At 54.0% G+C, this 25323-nt stretch overlaps 1 protein-coding gene across 2 annotated transcripts in view; it reads left to right on the plus strand.

Annotated features, from left to right (window-relative positions):
* The first annotated feature begins 21114 nt into the window (after positions 1-21114).
* The window catches only part of vdac3 (voltage-dependent anion channel 3), a 32622-nt gene continuing 28413 nt past the window's right edge, over positions 21115-25323 (plus strand). For both annotated transcript variants that reach the window (XM_038785200.1, XM_038785201.1), the window contains exon 1: positions 21115-21265. The gene's annotated coding sequence lies outside the window, so the exon portion shown is untranslated. The remainder of the gene's footprint in view (positions 21266-25323) is intronic.

Raw genomic sequence — 25323 nt, forward strand, 5'->3', positions numbered from 1 at the left:
GAGGTGGACAAGATTATGAGGGGCATGAGCAGGGGGGATAGGGAGCAGCTGTTCCCCTTAGTTGAAGGGTCAGTTATGAGGGGACACAAGTTCAAGGTCAGAGGCGGGAGGGTGTTTGAGGAGAAACTTTTGTACCCAGAGGATGGCGACGGTCTCGGAGGGTGGTCGAGTAGCACAGTGGGTAGCACTGTTGCTTCACAGCTCCAGGGTCCTAGGTTCAATTCCCGCTTGGGCCTGTTTGTGTGGAGTCTGCACGTTCTCCCCGTGTTTACGTGGGTTTCCTCCGGGTGCTCCGGTTTCCTCCCACAAGCCCCAAAAGACGCGCTTGTTAGGGTGAATTGGACATTCTGAATTCTCCCTCTGTGTATCCGAACAGGCGCCAGAATGTGGCGACTGGGGGCTTTTCATAGTAACTTCATTGCAGTGTTAATGTAAGCCTGCTTGTGACAATAATAAAGATTATTATTATTATTATAGAGGCGGGTTCACAGAATCATACTGCACAGAAGAGGCCCTTTGGCCCATCGAATCTGCACTGATGCATGAAAAACACCTGACCTACCTAATCCCATTTGCCAGCACTTGGCCCATAGCCTTGAATGTTAAGATGTGCCAAGTGCTCATCCAGGTACTTTGTAAAAGATGTGAGGCAACCTGCCTCTACCACCCTCCCAGGCCGTGCATTCCAGACCCTCACCATCCTCTGGGTAAATACGTTTTTCCTCAAATCCCCCCAAACCTCCTGCCTCTGACCTTGAACTTGTGTCCCCTCATAACTGACCCTTCAATTAAGGAGAATGCTGCTCCCTATCCACCCTGTCCGTGCCCCTCATAATCTTGTCCACCTCGATCAGGTCACCCCTCAGTCTTCTCTGCTCCAGCGAAAACAACCCAAGCCTATCCAACCTCTCTTCATACCTTAAACATTCCATCCCAGGCAACCTCCTGGTGAATCGCCTCTGCACCCTCTCTCTTGTAATCATATCCTCCCTATAATGCAGCAACCAGAATTTGCACACAGTATTCCAGTTGTGGCCTCACCAAAGTTCTACACAACTCCAACATGACCTCCCTGCTTTTGTAATCTATGCCCTTTTTCACCACCCCATTAACCTGCCCTCCTGCCTTCAGAGATCTATGGACAAACACGCCAAGGTCCCTTTGTTCCTCGGAACTTCCTAGTGTCAGGCCATTCATTGAATACTACCTTGTCACATTACTCCTTCCGAAGTGTGATCACCTCACGGTTTTCAGGGTTAAATTCCATCAGCCGCTTTTCTGCCCATTTTACCATCTTCCTGTGACCCAAGACACTCAATCTCATTGTTAACCACCTGGCCAATCTTTGTGTCATCCGCAAACTTACTGATCCTATCCCCCACATAGTCATCTATATCATTTATATAAATAACAACAATTGGGGACCCAGCACAGATCCCTGTGGTACGCCACTGGACACTGGCTTCCAGTCACTAAAGCAGCCGTCTGTCATCACCCTCTGTCTCCGACAGCTAAGCCAATTTTGAATCCACCTTATCAAGTTAACCTATCCCATGTGCATTTTCCTTTTTTATAAGTCTCCCATGTTGGACCTTGTCAAAGGCTTTGCTGAAATCCATGTAAATTACATCAGCTGCACTATCCTCATCTACACATCTTATTAAGCCTGACCTCCCTCTGACAAAACCATGCTGACTCTTCCTGATCAAACATTGCCTCGCCATGTGGAGATAGAGTCTCCCCTTTAAATTTTCTCCAATAGTTACCCTACCACTGATGTGGGACTCACTGGTTTGTTGTTGCTGAGCTTATCTCTGCAGCTTTTCTTAAATATGGGACCACATTAGCTGTTCTCCCGTCTTCTGGCACCTCCCCGGAGACCAGAGCCCCTGCAATCTCCTCCCTCGCTTCCCACAGCATTCTGGGACACAATTCATCTGCACCTGGAGATTTGACCACTTTTAAGCCTGCCAACGCCTCCAATACCTTGTTATTCCCTATGACAATTTGCTCCAGAACCTCTCAGTCTCGCTCCCCGATTTCTACATCTACCTCCTCATCCTTTTGGGTGAAGACAGATATGAATTATTTGTTCAATACCCACAGGGTACCCACCTGGGGCAGCAGGGTAGCATGGTGGTTAGCATAAATGCTTCACAGCTCCAGGGTCCCAGGTTCGATTCCCGGCTGGGTCACTGTCTGTGTGGAGTCTGCACGTCCTCCCCCTGTGTGCGTGGGTTTCCTCCGGGTGCTCCGGTTTCCTCCCACAGTCCAAAGATGTGCGGGTTAGGTGGATTGGCCATGCTAAATTGCCCGTAGTGTCCTAATGAAAGTAAGGTTAAGGGGGGTGTTGTTGGGTTACGGGTATAGGGTGGATATGTGGGTTTGAGTAGGGTGATCATGGCTCAGCACAACATTGAGGGCCGAAGGGCCTGTTCTGTGCTGTACTGTTCTATTTTCTATTTTCAAGATTTCCTTGTTGGTCCCTAAATGGCCCTACGCTTTCCCAGGTAACACTCTTCACATTGACATACTTGTAGAATATCTTAGGATTTTCCATACTTTTACCAACCAGACCGTTCTCACATCCCCTCTTTGCTCTCCTAATTGCTTTCTTAAACTCCGTCTTGTGCTTTCTCTCCACTCATGCCTCTGTTGATTTGCTCCCCTTGTACTTGCTAAAATCCTCTCTTCTCCTTCTCTTTGTATCCTGAATGTCTCTGGTCTCATGGTTCTCTGGGCTTGTTACTCCTTCCTCTTACCCTGGAGGGAACATATTGGTCCTGGACGCTCCCCATTTCCTTTTGAACACCCCCACTGCTCTTTTGTCAATTTCCCCACAAGTAACTCTTTCCAATCTACATTGGCCAGATCCTGCCTTACTTTACTAAAATCCGCTCACCCCCAATCCACAACCTTTTTTTGCAACTTGTCTATTTCTTTGTCCGCAACAAACTTAACTCGGACCATGTTGTGGTCGCTATCACCAAAATGCTCCCCACCAACACATCAACCACCTTCATTCTCCAGAATTAGGTTCAGCACTGCACTGCCCCTTGTTGGACCTGCAGATCGAGCTAAAACATTCTACTGTATACATTTTAAGAAAAAGTACTTGGATGAACACGTCATAACATTCAAGGCGATGTGCAGGTGCTGGTAAATGGGATTAGGTGGTAGGTCGGGTATTTTTCATGTGTCGGTGCCGATTCGATGGGACGAAGGGCCTCTTCTGCACTGCATTATTCTGTGATCCCTGTAACTCCTTTGCTGAAGTGTGATTGGTCACTGTCGTGATCATAGAATCCCTGCAGTGCAGAAGGAGGCCATTTGGCCCACTGACCCCCTGATCAAGCACCCTACCAAGGCCCACTCCCCCACCCTTTCCCTGTAATCCCATAACCCAATCTCTCCTTTTTTGGATACTACGGACAATTGATCATGACCAATCCACCTAACCTGAACATCTTTGGGCTGTGGGAGGAAACCGGAGCGCCCGGAGGAAACCCACGCAGACACGGGGAGAACGTGCAGACTCCGCACAGACAGTGAGCCAGCCGGGAATCGAACCTGGGACCCTGGCGCTGAGAGGCAGCAGTGCTAACACTGTGCCACCATGCAGCAACAAACCTGGACACAGCAAGATCCCACGTGGCTGGATAATTTTGGGGTTTTATTTTATGATGTCAGCTGAGGGATGCATATTGGCCAGGATACCAACATCCCTGGTCTTCTTCAAATAGTACCTTTTTCAATTTCTTTTGCAATGTGAATGTCATTGGCAAGGCCAGCATTCATTACCCTTTCCGTAATTGTACTTCAGAAGATGGTGGTGAGCCACTTCCTTGAACAAGGCAAAGGGAATACATGATAAATGGAAGGACACTGGGAAGTACTGAGGTGTATATGGGGCTGGTTTAGCACAGGGCTAAATCGCTGGCTTTGAAAGCAGACCAAGGCAGGCCAGCAGCACGGTTCAATTCCCGTACCGGCCTCCCCGAACAGGCGCCGGAATGTGGCGACTAGGGGCTTTTCACAGTAACTTCAATTGAAGCCTACTCATGACAATAAGCGATTTTCATTTTGTTTCATTTTCATATATACTGGTCCTTTAAGGTAGCAGGGCAGGTGAATAAAATGGCGAAGAAGGCATAGGGCAGACTGCCTTTGTTAGCCAAGGCGTAGAGTTTAAGAGCAGGGTGATTATGATAGAACTCTATATAACTTTTGTTCGGCTAGAGTATTGTGTGCAGCTCTGGACTCCACATTACAGGACGGATGTGATAGCACTGGAAAAGGTGGGCTGGAGAGTTTTAGATATGAAGAGAGATTGGCTAGACCGGGGTTGATTTTTTTTCTTGGGGCAGAGGAGACTGAGGGGGACATGATTGAGATCGATGCATAAAATGATGAGGGGCATTGATAGAGCAGACAGGAAGAAACCTTTCCCCTTGGTGGAGGTATCAATGGCCAGGGGGCAGAGATTTATGGGCAGGAGGTTTAGAGGGGATGTGAGGAAAAACCCTTTCACCCAGAGGGTGGTGGGAGTCTGGAACTCGCTGCCTGAAAGGGTGGTGGAGGCAGAGACCCTCATAACATTTAAGAAGTGTTTTGATGTGCACTTGCGATGCCAAAGCTATGGGCCAAATGCTGGAAAATGGGATAGGAATACTTAGGTTTTTGCCTGGCGCTGAAGGGCCGAAGGGCCTTTTCTGTACTGTCGACCTCTATGGCTGTATGACTAAGCATGAGGTATTGGAAGGAGAAGGAGTTGTCAGTGCCATGGGGGACTCGATGATGAGGGCAATATGGTTGCTCAGGTAAGTTTGGTAAGATCAGGTCCAGGCCCAGCATGTTGCCTCCAGAGTAATGGGAAGCAGGAACCACGGTGAGAGGTTTCAGCAAGAGAAGGGTCCGGGGTTGGCAGGGTGTGGGCTGAGGTGCGACCAACTGTGAGCCAGGTTTCCGTCAAAGCAAAACGATGAATGTCAGGAGTTGTGTTTGCCAGTGAACAGAGTTCGGAGGGAAATGCAGAGATATAGGTCCATTGGCACACTCCGTTAAGGCCAGGCCTGTCCCCATCGACACAGGGCAATCAGAACAGTCACCCGAGGTCGGAATCGAACCCGGGTCCCTGGCGCTGTGAGGGTTTCTTTTCACAAGGGTTTCTACTTCTCATCACTGTCAGGTGACTTTGTCAGGAACATGTGGGAGAGCCAATCCCCTCCAGAACACATGCTTTCCATTCATAACGAGAACGCTAATTAGCCATTTTAAAAACAATCGCTCGGCTATCAAGTGTGTCAGCTTCATTGTACAGAAGGGCAAGGTGGTTTCTTTCACCTCAGATGGAACATGCAACGTTCTTAATCTGCAGCTGGGGTGTCAAGTGTGTCGGCGATGGGCGGTCTACACTCGCATAATGCAGCTATTTAGTGATGTACCATCAATTGGACTCGAGACACGATTAAGATCTAAACTGTGGCTTTAATCAGCTAGTTGTTAGCACGGTGGTCGACTACAGAGTAAGGCCGACCGCCGGGAACTCTGGGTACTTATACCCCGCCTCTGAGGCGGGGTCTACTTGCCTCTCGACCAATTGGTGGGCAGTCACATGACTAGTCCCAGCCAATCGGACGAGAGGCACATGACCAGCCAGAGCCAATGGGAAACCCATGCTCTGCATCAATGGCAGTGCTCACATTCATACCACCACATTTAGTTCAATTACTTCACTGAAGCACAGAAAACCACTCAATCAGCATTCGGGAACTGCGGGAAGGACACGGCACATCTGTCAGCATCTGGGGGGGGGGGGGGGGGGAAGAGAGGTCGGTGTTTCAGGAGGAGGAAGAGAGGCTAATGCTTCAGCAGGACATATTCATCGGACCTTAACCTGAAACGGCTCCTACCTCTGACCGACCTGTCAGGGACCCGGGTTCGATTCCGACCTCAAGTGACTTACCTCTACCAAATATCTGCTTGTCACTGTGGTGTGATGGGAGTTAATGAGTAATGTGATCATAGAATCCCTGAAGTACAGAAGGAGGCCATTCAGCCCATCAAATCTGCACCGACCCTCCGAAAAAACACCCTACCTCGGCCTAATCCCTCGTCCTACCCTGTAACCCAGCAACCTCACCTAATCTTTGGTCACTAAGGTCAATTTATTATGGCCAATCCACCTAACCTGCACATCTTTCGACTGTGGCAGGAAACACAGAGGAAATCCACGCAGACATGGGGAGAACGTGCAGACTTCAGACAGACAGTTGCCCAAGGTCGGAATTGAACCCAGGTCCCTGGCGCTGTGATCAGCAGTGCTAACCACTGTGCCACCATGCCACCCATTGGGGGGGCTGTGTACTCTAAAACCAACACAGTCTGATAACTGGTAGCCCGGCCAATTCGTGGGGTCACCATTTTGTGCCAACCCACCGCCATTCAGCTCTGCTTTGTTACTCTTCACTCATTACCCTGCCACTTCTGACCCCATTGCAACTTGGGGCGAGCTTGTCAGAACGCGTCACCAAGTCACTCACATCAGTCAATATTGTGACAACGAGGAGAAAGCAAATGTAAGCTCAGGCAGGCGATCGGCGTTTCAATTCACCCCTCTCTCCCCTGTCTCGGAATCGTACTTCCCTGCGCACCATAGTTCATGGCATGTCCAGTGGGGAAACATGGGGCTGGGTTCTCCGTTTTTGGGACTATGTCCCCCACGCCATCGTGAAAACTGTGGTCCTTTGCGCCATGAAAATTGGAGTCAAAGGGCCACAGATTCACCGTCTTGCAGGGGGTTAGCAGGTAGCTGTCGTAGAGCCCGCAGCTGTAGCTGCTGATACAGCTCCCCCCCCCCCCCCCCCCCCCACACTTCCGGGTCAGAGGCCGTGCATGTGCACGGCGGCAGCCTCCAGCAGCCGTGCCGTGCTCCATGGCAGACTCAGCCCACGGACCTGGACCGCCGAAATAGTGCCGCGCATCAGCCGCTTGCCAGCCCGAATAGCCCCCAGTCCCGATTGAGGCAACCCCCCCCCCGCCCTCCGATCGGCCCTCCCCCTGACCGTGGCGGCCCCGGACTGAGTCCACGGCCGCCACGCGAGGTTCCCGAACGATAGGACCATGCTAGAACCACGCCGGGAATTTGGCCGGTCAGGGATGGAGAATCGCGGGGCGGGCCTCAGGCAATGGGAAGTGGATACTCAGCGCGGCACGGTGTGGCACGGACACTCCCCGTTTACGCCGCTTATCGGCGGGGGGGGTGGAGAATAGCGGAACTGGCGCCAGTCCCGATTTCATGTGTGAAAACCGATTCTCCGCCCTGGTGCTGAACGCGATTCCGGCGTCGGGATGCAGAGAATCCAGGCCATGGATTTCTGGCACTGGGAAACCTGGAGGTTTCTTGGCAGGAGAATCCTTGGCTTTATCAATGGAAGTGTAGAGTACAAAATCATTGATAAACCTTTTAAAGTCTCTCGGCTTTTGTGTCCTGATTCGGTACACCGCACATTAAAGGGTATGTCAAGGCCTCGGATGTGGTGGGGGCGGGGGTTAACATCCTAGATAGACTGAGTTATAATCCGAGATAGATAATAATTCTTAATTCCAGAGCTAGGCTGGATTAGGATGGTGGAGTGTTGCACTAACAGCGCGGGCGACACATAAACTTTATTTCAGCCATTCCATTTCGAGCCATAACATTTAGAAGCACGGATAGAGGCCCTTCAGCCCATCGTGTCAGCGCCGGCTGTCAAGCACCTATCTACTCTAATGCTATTTTCCAGCTCTTGGGCCGTAGCCTTGTCTGCTACCGTGTTTCAAGTCCTCATCGAAATGCTTATTCAATAGTGTGGGGGTTCCCGCCCTCCCCTTTCAGGCCGCGAGTTCCAGATTCCCACCACCCTCCGGGTGAAAAAGCTTTTTCTACACTTTGCTTCGGGCTCAGAGGAACCCGCTGTGCCACAAGACCTCCGAGGCTCCCCCTGCGGCCTACAATTCACCGGGAAACTGGCCTCACAGCAGTCCCGGTGAATGCTGTCCCAGCTCTCTCTCATCCCATGTCCCATGAAGAAAGGCCATTTCCTGTCTGTTCTGCACCGAGATAACTATTATCCCAGCGCACTGCCCCCATGAATATAATCCTATGTCACTGCCTTGCTGGGGTGTTCCTAGGGGCAGGTTTTTAGGACCACTGCTGTAACATTTTTACCCATTCATTTCAACTCTCTTTTGTTTTTGAACGGAACCCTCCCAACCTCATCAGAAGCTGAGAGAGAAGGAAAAGGGAGGGTTTAAAACTTGATAGCGTTTGAAACCTTTTGTGAGTCAACCCAGCACGAACATGCCTGAGCAACAAAAATCCTCCAGTCACAGGTGGGAATGCACTGACAGTCTTATCCAACAGTGTCACATTGTTTTCCTGGGACTTGAAAGTCATGAAAGGAGGGAAAGATGAAGTATTTTTATGACATTTCCAACGTGGGGCAGGAAGGTAATTAATCACCTTTCAATCAAACGGAGCAGTATCAAACCTCCAGGGCAGCTTTGATCTTTGATTTAAGGAGACAGTTATTTCAGGAGATGAAAGTGAGACGCGTGGTGAAGGTGTTCTGCCTTCAGAAGGCGAGCGTTTCACTCATCTCGTGGCAGTCAGAATCAACCTGGAAAATCCAGAGTGCAGCACGATCTTCACTCTGACCATCTTAGTTGAACAAACCTCCCTTTCCGACGAGAGGGGTCTTTGTTTGCCAGGTTTTGCTCGGTGGATCCCCTCTCCAGGCTACCCTCCAGCATTTGACTCGAGTAATTCCAGCTGGAAGATTATCAGAAGGTTATTGAAGGCAGTGCATTACCCCCGGCGGGCTCGCCCCTATTAGGGGCTGGTTTAGCACACTGGGCTAAATCGCTGGCTTTTAAAGCAGAACAAAGCAGGCCAGCAGCATGGTTCAATTCCCCTACCGGCCTCCCCGGACAGGCGCCGGAATGTGGCGACTGGGGGCTTTTCACAGTAACTTCATTGAAGCCTACTCGTGACCAGAAGCGATTTTCATGTCGTTTCATTAGCAGCACGGTAGCATCGTGGTTAGCACAGTTGTTTCACAGCTCCAGGGTCCCAGGTTCGATTCCCGGCACTGTCTGTGCGGAGTCTGTACCTTCCCCCCCGTGTGTGCGTGGGTTTCCTCCGGGTGCTCCGGTTTCCTCCCACAGTCCAAAGATGTGCGGGTTAGGTGGATTGGCCATGTTAAATTGCCCTTAATATCCAAAAAGGTTGGGTGGGTTACGGGGATAGAGTGATGGTGTGGGCTTAGATAAGATGCTCTTTCCAAGGGCTGGTGCAGACTCGATGGGCTGAATGGCCTCCTTCTGCACTATAAATTCTATGATTCTATGTCTCTGGACATCCTGGGGGGTTACCACTGATCAGAAACTGACCCTATAATAGCTATGGTTTCAAGAGCAGGTCAGAGACTGGAGATTTGCAGTGATTAACTTTGCTCCTGACTGCTGAAAAGCCTGTCCACGATCTACAAACCACAAGTCAGGAGTGTGATGGAATACTCTCCACTTGCCTGGATGAGTGCGGCTCCCAACAAAACTCAAGAAGCTCCACGCCATCCAGGACAAAGCAGCCCCGCTTGATCGGCACCCCATCCACAAACATTCACTCCCTCCCCCACCGACGCACAGTGGCAGCCGTGTGTACCATCTACAAGATGCACTGCAGCAACGCACCAAGGCTCCTTAGGCAGCACCTTTAAAACCCACGGCCTCTACCATCTAGAAGGACAAGGGCAGCAGATACCTGGGAACCCCACCACCTGGAGGTTCCCCTCCAAGTCACTCACCACCGCGACTTGGAAATATATCGGCCGTTCCTTCACTGTCACTGGGTCAAAATGCTGGCACTCCCTCCCTAACAGCACTGTGGGTGTCCCAGACGGACTGTTCAAGAAGATGGCTCACCATCACTTTCTCAAAGGCAGTTAGGAATGGGTAAAAACTGCTGGCCTGGCAAATCCAGGTAAATGCCCACTCACCTGGAAGGAGCGTTTGGGGCCTTGGAAATCGCCTTTGATTTTTAAAATCACATTCTTGGAAAGAATGAACAAAGAACAGGAATATTGAATCATCCACTTTCTCCCCAATCCAGGAACCCGGTCAGAACCATTGTGTTGTACGGAAAGCCAAAGTAAAACCAGAAAGTGGTCAGCAGATCTTGTATGCCAGAGAGAGAAGCGAAGTTAACATTTCCGCTCGGTGATCTGTCGGCAGAAGTGGAAATGGTTAAAGCAGGTTCAGAGACAAGAGATGGGGGGAGACAGCGGGGGGGGGGGGGGGGGGGGGAGGGGGGGGGGGGGTTGGCATTGCCAAACTTGCTTCATTATTATTGGGCGGTGGTGGTGGGAAGGAGAAGGGGTAGAGTGGGTTAGGATGGAGGAGGAATTTTGTAAGGTGTCTAGTTTGAGGGCTATGGTGATGGCAGCATTGCCAATGGCTCCGAGTAGGTATTCAGGGAGCCCAGTGGAGCAGTCCACGGTGAAGGTATGGAATCAGCTGAGGAGGCATTTTAGGGTGGAAGGGATGTCGGTGCTAACGCCGCTGAGAATCATGGGTTTGAGCCGGGTGGGGGGATGGATAGTGTATACAGGAGGTGGAGGGAAGTGGGGCTGGTCAAGGTGAGGGATTTGTATTTGGAGGAAGGGTTCACCAGTCTGGAGGAGCTCAGGTAGAGGGTAGAGCTGCCGAGAGGCAGTGAGTTCAGGTATCTACAGGTTAGGGACTTTGTACGAAAGGTCTGGAAGGGGTTCCCTGGATTGCCGGGATACACCCTGCTGGAGCGACTGCTGCTTCCTGATGTTGAAGGGGAGGGAAGAATTAGGGATATGTACAAGTGGCCGGGGGAGCAGGGAGGCGAGCGGGTGGTGAAGATCAAGGAGAAATGGGAAGTGGAGTTGGGAATGGAGATCAATTGGGGAGTATGGAGTACGGACTGTGTAGGGTAAACAGGACCTATTCACGTGCAAGAATGAGCCTGATCTAGTTTAAGGTGGTGCACAGGGTGCATCTGACTCAGGCGAGAATGAGTGGGTTCTTTCAGAGGGTAGCAGATGAGTGGGAGAGGTGTGGGCGGGGGGCAGCGAATCACGCGCACATGTTTTGGGGTTAAAAATTGGGAAGATTCTGGGCGGAAGTGTTTGCGGTCTTAGCCAGGATAGTGGAGGAGGGAGTGGACCCGGACCCTTTGGTGGCGATATTTGGGGTTTCAGAGAAGCCGGAGCTCATGGAGAGGAGGAAGGCCGATGCCGTGGCCTTCGCCTCTCTGATTGCACGGCGATGAATGTTGCTGGAGTGGCGGTCGGCATCGTCACCGGGGAGTAGTAACATGGTTGGGTGGCCTGTATGACTTCCTGCGGTTAGAGAAGATAAAGTATGAGTTAAGGGGCTCAGCAGGGGAATTTGAGGAAAGGTGGGGGATGTTTATGACCGTGTTTGATGAGCGGGGGGGGGTGAAAAAGGGGAAAAATCTGTACAGACTGGATAGTTGATAGTTGGGAAGTATGTTGCCGGGGGTGTTTATTCGCTGTAACCTGTTTTGATACATGCTTGTAATAAAACACATTTAAAAAAAAGAGATGGGGAGGAAAGAACAAGGCAAGGCTTCTCATAGGGTGGTAGGCAGGAGTGAATCACTGACGGAAGGGCTGATGATCTAAGACAAAAGGAGGCGCTAATGGGACAAGAAAGAAACCAAAAAAATGGTTGTCAAGGAAGTGTAACTGGAAAGCCACTGGCCAATGACAAAAATGGGCAGATGTCACGCTCTGAAATTGCTGCCCCAGTGTTGAGCTTGGAAGGTTGCAAAGTGCCGAAACGAAAGCGGTTCCTCAAAATTGCATTGACCCTCGTTGGGACAGATTAGGACTTTGAAAACCACAAGGTCAGGTGTGGGATGGGGGCGGAGGATTAAATTTAAAGAATGTCAGGCGCTCGGTCTGGACTGAAGGCAGCGGTAGTATTTTAGAAATCTCTGGACAGCTCCCTCAAAGGAAAAAGCAGACAACCACACAAAATGACCTCAGCCTGTCCTTTTCAAAGGGTGAGAGGGTTCACTGAACTATCTGTCACACCATCCGATGAATGGGAAGACCATTTCGCCTTGCCTGCCGTGATTGGCCCACATTCTCAATCTATCCTCATACTTGCATGGTCTCGCTGCTGGTTTGTACATGTGAAAGCATTAGCTGAATGGATTTAATTGGTTTGTCAATACGGCCCCAACCTTATGCCAAGATTTACAGGACACCACACCTATGGAGACTATGAATCTCTTCTGGAGTTATTTTTGGCACTGAAGGTCTGTTGTTTTAGTTCCACCTATGCTGGCCACGTCTTGTCATACATTCTTCAATGTAAATGCTTCATATTAATGTTATGTGCTTGTCAAAGTAAGGGACTCCTGTTAAGGAGTGTAACACTCCCAGGACAGGTACAGCATGGGGTTAGATACAGAGTAAAGCTCCCTCTACACTGACCCCATCAAACACTCCCAGGCCAGGTACAGCACGGGGTTAGATACAGAGTAAAGCTCCCTCTGCACTGTCCCCATCAAACACCCACAGGACAGGTACAGCATGCGTTAGATACAGAGTAAAGCTCCCTCTACACTGTCCCCATCAAACACCCCCAGGCCAGGTGTAGCACGGGGTTAGATACAGAGTAAAGCTCCCTCTACACTGTCCCTATCAAACACTCCCAGGACAGGTACAGCACGGGGTTGGATACAGAGTAAAGCTCCCTCTACACTGTTCCCATCAAACACTCCCAGGACAGGTACAGCACGGGGTTAGATACAGAGTAAAGCTCCCTCTACGCTTTCCCTATCAAACACTCCCAGGACAGGTACAGCAAGGGGTTAGATACAGAGTAAAGCTCCCTCAACACTGCCCCATCAAACACTCCCAGGACAGGTACAGCACGGGGTTAGATACAGAGTAAAGCTCCCTCAACACTGCCCCATCAAACACTCCCAGGACAGGTACAGCACGGGATTAGATACAGAGTAAAGCTCCCTCTACACTGTCCCCATCAAACACTCCCAGGACAGGTACAGCACGGGGTTAGATACAGAGTAAGGCTCCCTCTGCACTGTCCCCATCAAACACTCCCAGGACAGGTACAGCACGGGGTTAGATACAGAGTAAAGCTCCCTCTACACTGTCCCCATCAAACACTCCCAGGACAGGTACAGCACGGGATTAGATACAGAGTAAGGCTCCCTCTGCACTGTCCCCATCAAACACTCCCAGGACAGGTGCAGCACGGGGTTAGATACAGAGTAAAGCTCCCTCTACACTGTACCCATCAAACACTCTCAGGACAGGTACAGCACGGGGTTAGATACAGAGTAAAGCTCCCTCTACACTGTCCCCATCAAACACTCTCAGGACAGGTACAGCATGGGGTTAGATACAGAGTAAAGCTCCCGCTACACTGTCCCCATCAAACACTCCCAGGACAGGTACAGCACGGGGTTAGATACAGAGTAAAGCTCCCTCTACACTGTCCCCATCAAACACTCCCAGGACAGGTACAGCACGGGGTTAGATACAGAGTAAAGCTCCCTCTACACTTTCCCCATCAAACACTCCCAGGACAGGTACAGCGCGGGGTTAGATACAGAGTAAAGCTCCCTCTACACTGTGCCCATCAAACACTCCCAGGACAGGTACAGCACGGGGTTAGATACAGAGTAAAGCTCCCTCTACACTGTCCCCATCAAACACTCCCAGGACAGGTCAACCTTCGTCCTCAATCCATTGATCTTTGAGCTGAGTTAGATGTGCCTCAAACTGCAAGGGGAGGAACATTAACCTCAAAACCAGAAAAACTTTGCTTCGTGCTTGGCCAGAGCTCCCTCTTGTGCTGAGGTCCATGCTGTTTTATTTTTAAAAAAGCTGTGTGAATAGCAGGATAGCACAGGCAGCCAACAGAGGGACATCTGAGCTGAGGGGTTACAAAGGGACGGCTGACGGCCCCACACGTGGGTGAGCTGAGGCTGGCTTGGATGTGGGCAATGTTATGGAGTTGGCAACGCTACGGATTTGTCACATGGGTGAAAAGAATATGATAGTTTTGGTGCAACTGGCTTCAAGCGTGGCTCCCAACTTCACTCCTGAAAGATTTGTCTCTAGTTACAGATCACACAGATTTCTTCCCCCGTCCCTCATTGCCCTGGAAAGGGGGGTGATGAGCTGCCAGAGTGTCATTATGGCCCGACGAGTTCGTTCGGGCTCTCTACACCAATCCAGGGAGTCCCACTTCCCTGCTTTATCCAAAGCCCTGCAGGTTTATCCCAGATTTCCTTAAGGAGTCATTTATCTTCTCTGCTTCCTTGCAGACAGCAGGTTCGAGGTCCTTTCCACTCACTGTAGCCCACTGTAGCCCTCTGCACCCCCCTCCCCCTCCCCCCACACCCCACACACCCCACACCCAGCATCGCTTGCCTAAAGCTTTAAATGCATCTTCACTTGTCCTTATACCATCAGCTCTGTGGCTACTCCCAGTGCGATGTGGGAAGGGAGGTGCAGGTTGAAGGAGCCAGGGGCAGTGGGAGGAAGGAGCCAGGGGCAGTGGGTTGAAGGAGCCAGGGGCAGTGGGTTGAAGGAGCCGGGGCAGTGGGTTGAAGGAGCCAGGGGCAGTGGGTTGAAGGAGCCAGGGGCAGTGGGTTGAAGGAGCCAGTGACAGTGGGCTGAAGGAGCCAGTGACAGTGGGTTGAAGGAGCCAGTGACAGTGGGTTGAAGGAGCCAGTGACAGTGGGTTGAAGGAGCCAGTGGCAGTGGGTTGAAGGAGCCAGTGACAGTGGGTTGAAGGAGCCAGTGACAGTGGGCTGAAGGAGACAGGGGCAGTGGGTTGAAGGAGCCTGGGGCAGTGGGTTGAAGGAGCCAGGGGCAGTGGGTTGAAGGAGCCAGTGGCAGTGGGTTGAAGGAGCCAGGGGCAGTGGGTTGAAGGAGCCAGTGACAGTGGGTTGAAGGAGCCAGGGGCAGTGGGTTGAAGGAGCCAGTGACAGTGGGTTGAAGGAGCCAGTGACAGTGGGTGGAAGGAGCCAGGGGCAGTGGGTTGAAGGAGCCAGGGGCAGTGGATTGAAGGAGCCAGTGACAGTGGGTGGAAGGAGCCAGGGGCAGTGGGTTGAAGGAGCCGGGGCAGTGGGTTGAAGGAGCCAGGGGCAGTGGGAGGAAGGAGCCAGGGGCAGTGGGAGGAAGGAGCCAGTGGCAGTGGGTTGAAGGAGCCAGGGGCAGTGGGTTGAAGGAGCCAGGGGCAGTGGGTTGAAGGAGCCAGGGGCAGTGGGAGGAAGGAGCCAGTGGGTTGAAGGAGCCAGTGGCAGTGGGTTGAAGGAGCCAGTGACAGTGGGTTGAAGGGGCCAGGGGCAGTGGGTTGAAGGAGCCAGGGGCAGTGGGTTGAAGGAGCCAGGGGCAGTGGGTTGAAGGAGCCAGTGACAGTGGGCTGAAGGAGCCAGGGGCAGTGGGTTGAAGGAGCCAGGGGCAGTGGGTTGAAGGAGCCAGGGCAGTGGGTTGAAGGGGCCAGTGGCAGTGGGTTGAAGGAGCCGGGGCAGTGGGTTGAAGGAGCCAGGGGCAGTGGGTTGAATGAGCCAGGGGCAGTGGGTTGAAGGGGTCAGTGGCAGTGGGTTGAAGGAGCCGGGGCAGTGGGTTGAAGGAGCCAGGGGCAGTGGGTTGACGGAGCCAGGGGCAGTGGGCTGAAGGGGCCAGTGACAGTAGGTTGAAGGGGCCAGTGGCAGTGGGTTGAAGGAGCCGGGGGCAGTGGGTTGAAGGAGCCAGGGGCAGTGGGTTGAAGGAGCCAGGGGCAGTGGGTTGAAGGAGCCAGTGGCAGTGGGTTGAAGGAGCCAGGGGCAGTGTGTTGAAGGAGCCAGTGGCAGTGGATTGAAGGAGCCAGGGGCAGTGGGAGGAAGGAGCCAGGGGCAGTGGGTTGAAGGAGCCAGGGGCAGTGGGTTGAAGGAGCCAGGGGCAGTGGGTTGAAGGAGCCAGGGGCAGTGGGTTGAAGGAGCCTGGGGCAGTGGGAGGAAGGAGCCAGGGGCAGTGGGTTGAAGGAGCCGGGGCAGTGGGTTGAAGGAGCCAGGGGCAGTGGGTTGAAGGAGCCAGGGGCAGGGGGAGGAAGGAGCCAGTGGGTTGAAGGACCCAGAGGCAGTGGGTTGAAGGAGCCAGTGGCAGTGGGTTGAAGGAGCCAGGGGCAGTGGGTTGAAGGAGCCGGGGCAGTGGGTTGAAGGAGCCAGTGGCAGTGGGTTGAAGGAGCCTGGGGCAGTGGGTTGAAGGAGCCAGGGGTAGGGGGTTGAAGGAGCCAGGGGCAATGGGTTGAAGGAGCCAGTGACAGTGGGCTGAAGGAGCCAGTGAAGGTGGGTGGAAGGAGCCGGGGCAGTGGGTGGAAGGAGCCGGGGCAGTGGGTTGAAGGAGCCTGGGGCAGTGGGTTGAAGGAGCCAGGGGCAGTGGGAGGAAGGAGCCAGGGGCAGTGGGTTGAAGGAGCCAGGGGCAGTGGGTTGAAGGAGCCAGTGACAGTGGGTTGAAGGAGCCAGGGGCAGTGGGTGGAAGGAGCCGGGGCAGTGGGTTGAAGGAGCCGGGGCAGTGGGTTGAAGGAGCCAGGGGCAGTGGGTTGAAGGAGCCAGGGGCAGTGGGTTGAAGGAGCCAGGGGCAGTGGGTTGAAGGAGCCAGGGGTAGGGGGTTGAAGGAGCCTGGGGCAGTGGGTTGAAGGAGCCAGGGTCAGTGGGTTGAAGGAGCCAGGGGCAGTGGGTTGAAGGAGCCAGGGGCAGTGGGTTGAAGGAGCCAATTGCAGTGGGTTGAAGGAGCCAGGGGCAGTGGGAGGAAGGAGCCAGTGACAGTGGGTTGACGGAGCCAGGGGCAGTGGGAGGAAGGAGCCAGTGGCAGTGGGTTGAAGGAGCCAAGGGCAGTGGGTTGAAGGAGCCTGGGGCAGTGGGTTGAAGGAGCCAGTGAGTGGGCTGAAGGAGACAGGGGCAGTGGGTTGAAGGAGCCAGGGGCAGTGGGTTGAAGGAGCCAGGGGCAGTGGTTTGAAGGAGCCAGTGACAGTGGGTGGAATGAGCCAGTGGCAGTGGATTGAAGGAGCCGGGGCAGTGGATTGAAGGAGCCAGGGGCAGTGGGTTGAAGGAGCCAGGGGCAGTGTGTTGAAGGAGCCAGTGGGTTGAAGGAGCCAGTGGCAGTGGGTTGAAGGAGCCAGGGGCAGGGGGAGGAAGGAGCCAGTGGGTTGAAGGACCCAGAGGCAGTGGGTTGAAGGAGCCAGGGGCAGTGGGTTGAAGGAGCCAGGGGCAGTGGGTTGAAGGTGCCAGGGGCAGTGGGTTGAATGAGCCAGGGGCAGTGGGTTGAAGGAGCCAGTGGCAGTGGGTTGAAGGAGCCAGGGGCAGTGGGTTGAAGGAGTCGGGGCAGTGGGTTGAAGGAGCCAGTGGCAGTGGGAGGAAGGAGCCTGGGGCAGTGGGAGGAAGGAGCCAGGGGCAGTGGGAGGAAGGAGCCAGGGGCAGTGGGTTGAAGGAGCCAGTAGCAGTGGGTGGAAGGAGCCAGTGGCAGTGGGTTGAAGGAGCCAGGGCCAGTGGGTTGATGGAGCCAGTGACAGTGGGTTGAAGGAGCCAGGGGCAGTGGGTTGAAGGAGCCAGGGGCAGTGGATTGAAGGAGCCAGTGACAGTGGGTGGAAGGAGCCAGGGTCAGTGGGTTGAAGGAGCCAGTGGCAGTGGGTTGAAGGAGCCAGTGGCAGTGGGTTGAAGGAGCCAGGGGCAGTGGGTTGAAGGAGCCAGGGGCAGTGGTTTGAAGGAGCCAGTGACAGTGGGTGGAATGAGCCAGTGGCAGTGGATTGAAGGAGCCGGGGCAGTGGGTTGACGGAGCCAGGGGCAGTGGGTTGAAGGAGCCAGGGGCAGTGTGTTGAAGGAGCCAGTGGGTTGAAGGAGCCAGTGGCAGTGGGTTGAAGGAGCCAGGGGTAGTGGGAGGAAGGAGCCAGGGGCAGTGGGTTGAAGGAGCCAGGGGCAGGGGGAGGAAGGAGCCAGGGGCAGTGGGAGGAAGGAGCCAGGGGCAGTGGGTTGAAGGAGCCGGGGCAGTGGGTTGAAGGAGCCAGTGGCAGTGGATTGAAGGAGCCAGGGGAAGTGGGTTGAAGGTGCCAGGGGCAGTGGGTTGAAGGAGCCAGTGGCAGTGGGTTGAAGGAGCCAGGGGCAGTGGGTTGAAGGAGCCAGGGGCAGTGGGTTGAAGGAGCCAGTGACAGTGGTTTGAAGGAGCCAGGGGCAGTGGGTTGAAGGAGCCAGGGGCAGTGGATTGAAGGAGCCGGGGCAGTGGATTGAAGGAGCCAGGGGCAGTGGGTTGAAGGAGCCAGGGGCAGTGTGTTGAAGGAGCCAGTGGGTTGAAGGAGCCAGTGGCAGTGGGTTGAAGGAGCCAGGGGCAGGGGGAGGAAGGAGCCAGTGGGTTGAAGGACCCAGAGGCAGTGGGTTGAAGGAGCCAGGGGCAGTGGGTTGAAGGAGCCAGGGGCAGTGGGTTGAAGGTGCCAGGGGCAGTGGGTTGAATGAGCCAGGGGCAGTGGGTTGAAGGAGCCAGTGGCAGTGGGTTGAAGGAGCCAGGGGCAGTGGGTTGAAGGAGCTGGGGTCAGTGGGTTGAAGGAGCCAGGGGCAGTGGGAGGAAGGAGCCTGGGGCAGTGGGAGGAAGGAGCCAGGGGCAGTGGGAGGAAGGAGCCAGGGGCAGTGGGTTGAAGGAGCCAGTAGCAGTGGGTGGAAGGAGCCAGTGGCAGTGGGTTGAAGGAGCCAGGGCCAGTGGGTTGATGGAGCCAGTGACAGTGGGTTGAAGGAGCCAGGGGCAGTGGGTTGAAGGAGCCAGGGGCAGTGGATTGAAGGAGCCAGGGGCAGTGGGTTGAAGGAGCCAGGGGCAGTGGGTTGAAGGAGCCAGGGGCAGTGGTTTGAAGGAGCCAGTGACAGTGGGTGGAATGAGCCAGTGGCAGTGGATTGAAGGAGCCGGGGCAGTGGATTGAAGGAGCCAGGGGCAGTGGGTTGAAGGAGCCAGGGGCAGTGTGTTGAAGGAGCCAGTGGGTTGAAGGAGCCAGTGGCAGTGGGTTGAAGGAGCCAGGGGCAGGGGGAGGAAGGAGCCAGTGGGTTGAAGGACCCAGAGGCAGTGGGTTGAAGGAGCCAGGGGCAGTGGGTTGAAGGAGCCAGGGGCAGTGGGTTGAAGGAGCCAGGGGCAGTGGGTTGAATGAGCCAGGGGCAGTGGGTTGAAGGAGCCAGTGGCAGTGGGTTGAAGGAGCCAGGGGCAGTGGGTTGAAGGAGCCAGGGGCAGTGGGTTGAAGGAGCCAGTGGCAGTGGGAGGAAGGAGCCTGGGGCAGTGGGAGGAAGGAGCCAGGGGCAGTGGGAGGAAGGAGCCAGGGGCAGTGGGTTGAAGGAGCCAGTAGCAGTGGGTGGAAGGAGCCGGGGCAGTGGATGGAAGGAGCCAGGGGTAGGGGGTTGAAGGAGCCAGTGGCAGTGGGTTGAAGGAGCCAGTGACAGTGGGCTGAAGGAGCCAGTGAAGGTGGGTTGAAGGAGCCAGTGACAGTGGGTTGACGGAGCCAGGGGCAGTGGGTTGAAGGAGCCAGGGGCAGTGGGTTGAAGGAGCCAGTGATGGTGGGTTGAAGGAGCCAGGGGCAGTGGGTTGAAGGAGCCAGGGGCAGTGGGTTGAAGCAGCCAGTGACAGTGGGTGGAAGGAGCCAGTGACAGTGGGTGGAAGGAGCCAGGGGCAGTGGGAGGAAGGAGCCAGGGGCAGTGGGAGGAAGGAGCCAGGGGCAGTGGGAGGAAGGAGCCAGGGGCAGTGGGTTGAAGGAGCCAGTGGCAGTGGGTTGAAGGAGCCAGGGGCAGTGGGTTGAAGGAGCCAGGGGCAGTGGGTTGAAGGAGCCAGTGGCAGTGGGTTGAAGGAGCCAGGGGCAGTGGGTTGAAGGAGCCAGGGGCAGTGGGTTGAAGGAGCCAGGGGCAGTGGGTTGACGGAGCCAGGGGCAGTGGGTTGAAGGAGCCAGGGGCAGTGGGTTGAAGGAGCCAGTGACAGTGGGTTGAAGGAGCCAGTGACAGTGGGTTGAAGGAGCCAGGGGCAGTGGGTTGAAGGAGCCAGTGGCAGTGGGTTGAAGGAGCCAGGGGCAGTGGGTTGAAGGAGCCAGGGGCAGTGGGTTGAAGGAGCCAGGGGCAGTGGGTTGACGGAGCCAGGGGCAGTGGGTTGAAGGAGCCAGTGACAGTGGGTTGAAGGAGCCAGTGACAGTGGGTTGAAGGAGCCAGTGGCAGTGGGTTGAAAGAGCCAGGGGTAGGGGGTTGAAGGAGCCTGGGGCAGTGGGTTGAAGGAGCCAGTGGCAGTGGGTTGAAGGAGCCAGGGGCAGTGGGTTGAAGGAGCCACGGGCAGTGGGTTGAAGGAGCCAGTGACAGTGGGTTGAAGGAGCCAGTGACAGTGGGTTGAAGGAGCCAGGGGCAGTGGGAGGAAGGAGCCAGGGGCAGTGGGTTGAAGGAGCCAGTGGCAGTGGGTTGAAGGAGCCAGGGGTAGGGGGTTGAAGGAGCCTGGGGCAGTGGGTTGAAGGAGCCAGTGGCAGTGGGTTGAAGGAGCCAGGGGCAGTGGGTTGAAGGAGCCAGGGGCAGTGGGAGGAAGGAGCCAGGGGCGGTGGGTTGAAGGAGCCAGGGGCAGTGGGTTGAAGGAGCCAGGGGCAGTGGGTTGAAGGAGCCAGGGGCAGTGGGAGGAAGGAGCCAGGGGCGGTGGGTTGAAGGAGCCAGAGGCAGTGGGAGGAAGGAGCCAGGGGCAGTGGGTTGAAGGAGCCAGGGGTAGGGGGTTGAAGGAGCCAGGGGCAGTGGGTTGAAGGAGCCAGGGGCAGTGGGTTGAAGGAGCCAGGGGTAGGGGGTTGAAGGAGCCTGGGGCAGTGGGAGGAAGGAGCCAGGGGCAGTGGGTTGAAGGAGCCAGGGGTAGGGGGTTGAAGGAGCCAGGGGCAGTGGGTTGAAGGAGCCAGGGGCAGTGGGTTGAAGGATCCAGTGTGACCTGAGCCACGCTCGCCGGACAGAGGGGGCGGTGCAGCCGGAGGCGAGCGGAGCTGGCGCAGGAGGCAGGGCGTAGAACGGCGCAGATGCACTGCGAATCCGGAAACACGCGCAGGCACAGTGATACCAACCCAGCGTGCGGCGCAAGCGCACTGCTGCCCCTTCCTGGCGCACGCGCAGTGCTGCCACCTCTCTCCTTCACCGTGCCCTCTCGGATCGAATCGGCGGCGGACATCGAGGCTGCAGGTAGCTGGAGCGGGGCGACCCGGGGCAGAGAGAGCGGGGCCGGGGGCGACCCTGGGCAGAGAGAGCGGGGCCGGGGGCGACCCTGGGCAGAGAGAGCGGGGCCGGGGGCGACCCTGGGCAGAGAGAGCGGGGTCGGGGGCTGAGGAACTGGAGCCAGGCCCGTGGGAGGGAGTGGCCCCGGGGAAGGCTGGCCTTGGCCCCGGGGAAGGCTGGCCTTGGCCCCGGGGAATGCTGGACTTGGCCCGGGGAACGCTGGCCTTGGCCCCGGGGAAGGCTGGCCTTGGCCCCGGGGAAGGCTGGCCTTGGCCCCGGGGAAGGCTGGCCTTGGCCCCGGGGAAGGCTGGCCTTGGCCCCGGGGAAGGCTGGCCTTGGCCCCGGGGAAGGCTGGCCTTGGCCCCGGGGAAGGCTGGCCTTGGCCCCGGGGAAGGCTGGCCTTGGCCCCGGGGAAGGCTGGCCTTGGCCCCGGGGAAGGCTGGCCTTGGCCCCGGGGAAGGCTGGCCTTGGCCCCGGGGAAGGCTGGCCTTGGCCCCGGGGAAGGCTGGCCTTGGCCCCGGGGAAGGCTGGCCTTGGCCCCGGGGAATGCTGGACTTGGCCCGGGGAACGCTGGCCTTGGCCCCGGGGAAGGCTGGCCTTGGCCCCGGGGAAGGCTGGCCTTGGCCCCGGGGAAGGCTGGCCTTGGCCCCGGGGAAGGCTGGCCTTGGCCCCGGGGAAGGCTGGCCTTGGCCCCGGGGAAGGCTGGCCTTGGCCCCGGGGAAGGCTGGCCTTCATTATATAGTGATAAACCCCACACCATCCCCATTATATAGAGATAAACCCCACACCGTCCCCATTATATAGTGATAAACCCCACACCATCCCCATTATATAGAGAGATAAACCCCAAACCATCCCCATTATATATAGAGAGATAAACCCCACACCGTCCCCATTATATAGAGAGAGATAAACCCCACACCATCTCCATTATATAGAGAGAGATTAAACCCCACACCATCCCCATTATATAGAGAGAGATAAACCCCACACCATCCCCATTATATAGTGATAAACCCCACACCGTCCCCATTATATAGAGATAAACCCCACAGCGTCCCCATTATATAGAGATAAACCCCACACCGTCCCCATTATATAGAGAGAAACCCCACACCGTCCCCATTATATAGAGACAAACCCCACACCATCCCCATTATATAGAGAAAACCCCACACCATCCCCATTATATAGAGAGATAAACCCCACACCGTCCCCATTATATAGAGAGAGATAAACCCCACACCATCTCCATTATATAGAGAGAGATTAAACCCCACACCATCCCCATTATATAGAGAGAGATAAACCCCACACCATCCCCATTATATAGTGATAAACCCCACACCGTCCCCATTATATAGAGATAAACCCCACAGCGTCCCCATTATATAGAGATTAACCCCACACCGTCCCCATTATATAGTGATAAACCCCACACCGTCCCCATTATATAGTGATAAACCCCACACCATCCCCATTATATAGAGAGAGATTAAACCCCACACCATCCCCATTATATAGAGAGAGATAAACCCCACACCATCCCCATTATATAGAGAGATAAACCCCACACCATCCCCATTATATAGAGAGATAAACCCCACACCGTCCCCATTATATATATAGAGATAAACCCCACACCATCCCCATTATATAGAGATAAACCCCACACCATCCCCATTATATAGAGATAAACCCCACACCATCCCCATTATATAGAGAGATATACCCCACACCATCCCCATTATATAGAGATAAACCCCACACCGTCCCCATTATATAGAGATAAACCCCACACCGTCCCCATTATATAGAGATAAACCCCACACCGTCCCCATTATATAGAGATAAACCCCACACCGTCCCCATTATATAGAGATAAACCCCACACCGTCCCCATTATATAGAGAGATAAACCCCACACCATCCCCATTATATAGAGAGAGATAAACCCCACACCATCCCCATTATATAGAGAGAGATTAAACCCCACACCATCCCCATTATATAGAGATAAACCCCACACCATCCCCATTATATAGAGAGAGATAAACCCCACACCATCCCCACTATATAGAGAGATAAACCCCACACCATCCCCATTATATAGAGATAAACCCCACACCATCCCCATTATATAGAGAGAGATAAACCCCACACCATCCCCATTATATAGAGAGATAAACCCCACACCATCCCCATTATATAGAGAGATAAACCCCACACCATCCCCATTATATAGAGAGATAAACCCCACACCATCCCCATTATATAGAGAGATAAACCCCACACCATCCCCATTATATAGAGAGAGATAAACCCCACACCATCCGCATTATATAGAGAGATCAACCCCACACCATCCCCATTATATAGAGAGATAAACCCCACACCATCCCCATTATATAGAGATAAACCCCACACCATCCCCATTATATAGAGATAAACCCCACACCATCCCCATTATACAGAGAGAGATAAACCCCACACCATCCCCATTATACAGGGAGAGATAAACCCCACACCATCCCCATTATATAGAGAGAGATAAACCCCACACCATCCCCATTATATAGAGAGAGATAAACCCCACACCATCCCCATTATACAGAGAGAGATAAACCCCACACCATCCCCATTATATAGGGAGAGATAAACCCCACACCATCCCCATTATATAGAGAGAGATAAACCCCACACCGTCCCCATTATATAGAGAGATAAACCCCACACCGTCCCCATTATATAGAGATAAACCCCACACCATCCCCATTATACAGAGAGAGATAAACCCCACACCATCCCCATTATATAGAGAGATAAACCCCACACCATCCCCATTATATAGAGAGAGATAAACCCCACACCATCCCCATCATACAGAGAGAGATAAACCCCACAACATCCCCATTATATAGAGATAAACCCCACACCATCCCCATTATATAGAGAGATAAACCCCACACCATCCCCATTATATAGAGAGAGATAAACCCCACACCATCCCCATTATATAGAGATAAACCCCACACCATCTCCATTATATAGAGAGAGATAAACCCCACCCCATCCCCATTATATAGAGAGATAAACCCCACACCGTCCCCATTATATAGAGAGAGATAAACCCCACCCCATCCCCATTATATAGAGATAAAGCCCACACCATCCCCATTATATAGAGATAAACCCCACACCATCGCCATTATATAGAGATAAACCCCACACCATCCCCATTATATAGAGAGATAAACCCCACACCGTCCCCATTATATAGAGATAAACCCCACACCATCCCCATTATATAGAGATAAACCCCACACCATCCCCATTATATAGTGATAAACCCCACACCATCCCCATTATATAGTGATAAACCCCACACCATCCCCGTTATATAGAGACAAAACCCCCCACCATCCCCATTATATAGTGATAAACCCCACACCATCCCCATTATATAGAGAGATCAACCCCACACCATCCCCATTATATAGAGATAAACCCCACACCATCCCCATTATATAGAGAGATAAACCCCACACCATCCCCATTATAGAGAGAGAGATAAACCCCACACCGTCCCCATTATATAGAGAGAGATAAACCCCACACCATCCCCATTATATAGTGATAAACCCCACACCATCCCCATTATATAGAGAGAGATCAACCCCACACCATCCCCATTATATAGAGATCAACACCACACCATCCCCATTATATAGAGATAAACCCCACACCATCCCCATTATATAGAGAGATAAACCCCACACCGTCCCCATTATATAGAGATAAACCCCACGCCATCCCCATTATATAGAGATAAACCCCACACCATCCCCATTATATAGAGATAAACCCCACACCATCCCCATTATATAGAGATAAACCCCACACCATCCCCATTATATAGAGATAAACCCCACACCATCCCCATTATATAGAGATAAACCCCACACCATCCCCATTATATAGAGAGATAAACCCCACACCGTCCCCATTATATAGAGATAAACCCC

This window comes from Scyliorhinus canicula, chromosome 26 (genome assembly GCF_902713615.1).
Source record: "Scyliorhinus canicula chromosome 26, sScyCan1.1, whole genome shotgun sequence".
Taxonomy (NCBI): Eukaryota; Metazoa; Chordata; class Chondrichthyes; order Carcharhiniformes; family Scyliorhinidae; genus Scyliorhinus; species Scyliorhinus canicula.